Below are 5,755 nucleotides of genomic sequence, written 5' to 3'. Positions count from 1 at the left end.
AGGTTAGGGTTAGGGTTATGGTATTGGTTAGGGTTAGGGTTAGGGTTAGGTTTACGGTAAGGTACGGAATAGGGTTAGGGTTAGGGTTATGGTATTGTTTAGGGTTAGTGTTAGGGTACGGGTTCGGGTTAGAATAAGGGTTAGGGTTAGGTTACGGGTTAGGGTTAGTGTACGAGATAGGGTTAAGGTGAGTGTACGGGTTAGGGGTCGGGTTAAGTTTGGGGTTAGGTTCCGGGTTAGGGTTAGGGCTGGGTACGGGTTAGGGTACGGGTGAGAGTACGGTTTAGGGTTAGGGTATGGGTTAGGTTTAGGTTTAAGGTTAGGGTTAGGGTACTGGTTAGGGTTAGGGTTAGGGTTAGGTTTAGGGATAGGGTTAGGGTACTGGTTAGGGTTAGGGTTAGGGTACTGGTTTGGGTTATGTTTAGGGTACGGGTTAGGGTTAGTGTAAGGGTTAGGTTTATGGTGTGGGTTAGGTTTAGAGTACGGCTTAGGATAAGGGTGAGGGTACGGGTTCGGTTTAGGGTTAGGGTTAAGGTTAGGGTACAGGTTAGGGTTAGCGTTAGGGTAATGTTTAGGGTAAGGGTGAGGGTTAGGGTTAAGGTACTGGTTAGGGTTAGGGTTAGGGTAAGGGTACGAGTGAGGGTTAGGGTTAGGGTTAGGCTTACAGTACGGTTTAGGGTTGGGTTAGGGTTAGTTTACGGTGTAGGGTTAGAGTTAGAGTACGGGTTAAGATACTGGTTAGGGTTAGGGTTAGGGTTAGGGTTAGGGTTAGGGTTAGGCTACGGGTTATGGTTAGGGTTAGGTTACGATTTAAGGTACAGGTTATGGTTAGGTTTAGGGTACTGGTTAGGTTTAGGGTTAGTGTTAGGGTACGGTTAGGGTTAGGGTTAGGGTTTGCGTACGTGTTAGGATTAGGTTTAGGTTTAGGGTTAGGGTACTGGTTAGGTTTAGGGTTAGGGTTAGGTTTAGGGTACAGGTTAGGGTTAGGTTTAGGGTTAGCGTTAGGGTTAGGATACGGGTTAGGTTTAGGGTTAGGGTTAGGGTACGGTTGAGGGTTAGGGTTCGGGTTAGGGTACTGGTTAGGGTTAGGTTTAGGGTTAGGGTACGGGTTAGGGTTAGGGTTAGGTTTAGGGTTAGGGTTAGGATACGGGTTAGGGGTAGGGTTAGGTTACGGGTTAGGGTTAGGGTTTAGGGTTAGGATTAGATTAAGATTTAGGGATAGGTTACGGGTTAGGGTTAGGGTGCGGGTAGGGTTAGGGTGAGTGTACGGGTTAGGGTTAGGGTTAGGGTACCTGTTAGGGTTAGTGTTAGGGTTAGGATTAGGGTACGGGTTAGGGTTAGGGTTAGGGTAAGGGTACGGGATAGGGTGAGGTTTAGGGTTAGGGTACGGGTTAAGGTTAAGTTTAGGTAGGGTTCAGGTACTGGTTATGGTTAGGGTTAGGGTACGGGTTAGGGTTAGAATAAGGGTTAGGGTACGGGTTAGGGTTAGGGTACGGTTTAGGGTTAGGGTGAGTGTATGGGTTAGGGGTAGGGTTAGGGTTTGGGTTAGGTTGCGGGTTAGGGTTAGGCTGGGTTCGGGTTAGGGTACAATTTAGGGTACAGGTTAGGGTTAGGGTACCGATTAGGTTTAGGGTTAGGGTAAGAGTCCTGGGTAGGGTTAGGGTACTGGTTAGGGTTAGGGATAGGGTACGGATTAGGGTTAGGGTTAGGGTGTGAGTTAGGGGACGGGTTAGGGTAAGGTTTAGGGTTAGTGTTAGGGCTGGGTACGGGTTAGGGTTAGAGTGAGGTTACCGGTTAGGGGTAGTGCTGGGTATGGTTTAGGGTATGGGATAGTGTTTGGGTTAGGGTTAGGTTTAGGGTACGGGTTAGGGTTAAGTTTAGGGTTCGGGTTAGGTTTAAATTTTGTGTTAGGTTACGGGTAAGGGTTATGGTTAAGGTACGGATTAGGGTACAGGTTAGGGTTAGTGTTAGGGTTAGGGTTCGGGTACGGGTTAGCAATAGGTTTAGGGCTAAGTTTAGGTTTAGTGTACGGGTTAGGTTTAGGGTTAGGGTATGGGTTAGGGTTAGGGTTAGGGTTAGGTTAAGGGTAGGCGTTAGGGTTAGGGTTAGAGTTAGGGTTAGTGTACGAGTTAGGGTTATGGTTCGGGTACTGGTTAGGGTTAGGGTTAGGGTTAGGGTTAAGGTACAGGTTAGGGTAGGGTTAGTGTTAGAGTACGGGTTAGGTTTAGGGTTAGGGTACTCTTTTGGTTTTGTGTTAGGGTAAGGGTACTCATTAGGCTTAGGTATAGGGTTAGGGTTAGGTTTAGGGTTAGGGTTAGGGAACTGGTTAGGGTTAGGGTTAGGGTTAGGGTAGGGGTTAGGGTTAGGGATAGGGTAAGGTTATGGGATGGGTTAGGGTTAAGGTTAGGGTACGGGTTAGGGTAGGGTTAGCGTTAGGGTACGGGTTAGGGTTACGGTTAGGGTACGGGTTAGGGAACGGGTTAGGGTTAGGGTTAGGTTTAGGGTTAGGGTTAAGGTGCGGGTTAGCAATAGCGTTATGGTTACGGTTAGGTTTAGTGAACGGGTTAGGGTTAGGGTTAGGTTTAGGGTTAGGGTTAGGGTTAGGGTTAGTGTAAGGCTTATGGTTAGACTACAGATTATGGTTAGGGTATGGCTTACGGTAAGGATGAGGTTACGGGTTAGCAGTAGGGTTAGGGTTAGGGTTAGGGTACAGGTTAGGGTACGGGTTAGGGTTAGGGTTAGGGTACGAGTTAGGGGACGGGTTATGGTAAGGGTTAGGGTTAGTGTTAGGGCTGGGTACGGGTTAGGGTTAGAGTTAGGTTACGGGTTAGGGGTAGGGCTGGGTACGGTTTAGGGTACGGGATAGGGTTTGTGTTAGGGTTAGGTTTAGGATACGGGTTAGGGTTAAGTTTAGGGTTCTGGTTAGGTTTAGGTTTAGTGTTAGGGTACGGGTAAGGGTTACGGTTAGGGTACGGGTTAGGGCACCGGTTAGGGTTTGTGTTAGGGTTAGGGTTAGGGTACGGGTTTGCAATAGGTTTAGGGCTAAGGTTAGGTTTAGTGTACGGGTTAGGGTTAGGTTTAGGGTACGGGTTAGGGTTAGGGTTAGGTTAAGGGTAGGCGTTAGGGTTAGGGTTAGGGTTAGTTTACAAGTTAGGGTTAGGGTTAGGGTTAGTTTACAAGTTAGGGTTAAGGTTAGGGTTAGGTTTAAGGTACAGATATGGTAGGTTTAGTGTTAGAGTACGGGTTAGGTTTAGGGTTAGGTTAGAGTACTGGTTTGGGTTAGGGTAAGGGTACACATTAGGGTTAGGTATAGGGTACAGGTTAGGGTTAGTTTTATGGTTAGGGTTAGGGTACTGGTTAGGGTTAGTGCTAAGGTTAGGGGAGGGGTTAGGGTTAGGGTTAGGGTAAGGTTAGGGTACGGGTTAGGGTTAAGGTAAGGGTTAGGTTTAGGGTTAGGGATACGGTACAGGTTAGGGTTAGGGTTAGCGTTAGTTTACGGATTAGGGTTAGGGTAAGGGTACGGGTTACAGTACTGCTTAGTTTTAGGATTAGGGTTTGGTTTAGGGTTAGGGTTACGGTACGGGTTAGGGTTAGGTTTGGGTACTGGTTAGGGTTAGGGTTAGGTTACATATTAGGCTTACGGTTAGGGTTAGGGAACGGGTTAGGATTAGGTTTAGGGATAGGGTTAGGGTACTGGTTAGAGTTAGGGTTAGGGTTAGGGTAAGGGTACGCGTTAGGGTTAGGGTTAGGGTACAGGTTAGGGTTAGGTTTAGGGTATGGGTTAGGTTAAGGTTTGGGTTAGGGTTAGGGTTAGCCTTAGGGTATGGGTTAGCAATCGGGTTAGGGTTAGGGTTAGGTTTAGTGTACGGGTAAGGGTTAGGGTAAGGGTACGGGTTTGGGTACGGGTAGGGTTAGGGTTAGGGTAAGGGTAAGGGTAAGGGTAAGGGTTAGGGTTAGGTTTAGGGTTAGGCTTAGGGTTAGGGTACAGGTTAGGGTTAAGTTTAGGGTTAGGGTTAGGGTACTCGTTAGGGTTAGGTTTAGGGTACAGGTTAGGGTTAGAGTAAGGTTTAGGGTTAGGGTACGGGTTAGGGTTCAGTTACGGGTTAGGGTTAAATTTAGCTTTAGGGTTAGGGTACTCGTTAGGGTTAGGGTTAGGGTACGGGTTAGGGTTAGAGTAAGGTTTAGGGTTAGGGTACGGGTTAGGGTTAGGGTACGGGTTAGGGTTAAGTTTAGCGTTAGGGTTAGGTATTCGTTAGGGGTAGGGTTAAGGTACGGGTTAGGGTTAGAGTAAGGTTTAGGGTTAGGTTACGGGTTAGGGTTAGGGTACGGGTAAGGGTTAGGGTGACTGTACGGGTTAGCAGTAGGGTTAGGGTTAGGGTTCGGTTACGGGTTACGGTTACGGGTTAGGGTTAGGACTGGGTACGGGTTGGGTACAGGTTAGGGTACGGGTTAGGGTTAGGGTACGGATTAGGGTTAGGGTTAGGGTTAGGTTACGGGTTAGGTTTAGGGTTACGGTACGAGTTAGGGTTAAGGTTAGGGTTAGGGCACTGGTTAGGGTTAGGGTTAGGGTTACGGTACGGGTTAGGGTTAGGTTTAGGGTTAGGGTTAGGGTTAGGGTTTAGGGTTAGGATTAGGGTTAGGGTTAGGGAATGGTTTAGGGTTAGGTTTAGGGTACTGGTTTCGTTTAGGGTTAGTGTTAGTGTACGGGTTAGTTTTAGGGTTAGTTTTAGGGTTAGGTTTAGGGTACAGGTTAGGGTACGAGTTAGGGTTAGCATTTTTTGTTGTTTTTTTTTTACAAAGAATCAACTTTATTGGACAGTCAGGGTCAGTTTCTCTTTTTGCCTTTCCCCGTGACCTTGGCTGGTGTGAGAACTGGAGTTGCTGCCTGGTACAGAGTAGAGGAGATCTTGTTGATGTAATACAGCCCAACCATGGAGAAGATAAAGCAAGTGGTGACGCACACTCAATGGATGAGGCCAGATGCAAAGAGAGCCAAAAGGAGGCAAAGAAGAATCTCAGGGAAGATCTTTGCTTGGAATCCTTTGCCAAAAACCAGATTCTCCAGATTATTGAAGGCGGTGAGCGAGAAGACGAACAGGCCGGAGCCCAGCAGGCCGCCCTGGATGGTAAGCCACTCGGTGGAGGGCAGCTGGCGTCTGTACATCTGCATCCCAGCGAAGAGCAGCAGGGACAGCAGGGACGAGAGCGCCAGAGAGGTGCCCGTGCCCACAGCCATCGCACGCTGCCCCCAGACCCAGAAGGCACTTCAGGAAAGAAAGAGAGGCACCGAACCGCGGTAGCCATGTAGGGCTTAGGGTACGGGTTAGGGTGAGGGTTAGGGTACGGATTAGGGTTAGGGTTAGGGTAAGGTTACGCTTTAGGGTTAGGGTTAGGGTTAGGGTTAGGGTACGGATTAGGGTTAGGGTACGGGTTAGGGTTAGGGTACTGGTTAGTGTTAGGATGAAGGTTAGGGTAGGGGTTAGGGTGAGGGTTAGGTTTAGTGTTAGGGTACGGTTTAGGGTTAAGGTTAGCGTTAGGGTGAGGGTTAGGTTTAGCGTTAGGGTATGGGTTAGGGTTACAGTTAGGGTCCAGGTTAGAGCTAGGGTTAGGGTTAGTGTATGGGATAGGATTAGGGTTAGGGTTACGGTTAGGGTTAGTGTACGATTTAGGGTTAGGGTTAGGGTTAGGGTTAGGGTACTGTTTTGGTTTAGGGTTAGGGTTAGGGTAAGGGTACGCATTAGGGTTAGGGTTAGGG

The 5,755-nt window shown here is 48.3% G+C and overlaps 1 pseudogene; it reads right to left on the bottom strand.

Annotated features, from left to right (window-relative positions):
* Nucleotides 1-4,784: 4,784 nt before the first annotated feature.
* On the bottom strand, nt 4,785-5,236 carry LOC121483826 (annotated as a pseudogene).
* Nucleotides 5,237-5,755: the final 519 nt, after the last annotated feature.

Source organism: Vulpes lagopus, unplaced genomic scaffold (genome assembly GCF_018345385.1).
Source record: "Vulpes lagopus strain Blue_001 unplaced genomic scaffold, ASM1834538v1 ctg164, whole genome shotgun sequence".
Taxonomy (NCBI): Eukaryota; Metazoa; Chordata; class Mammalia; order Carnivora; family Canidae; genus Vulpes; species Vulpes lagopus.
This window is presented reverse-complemented; position numbering and strand designations above follow the sequence as displayed.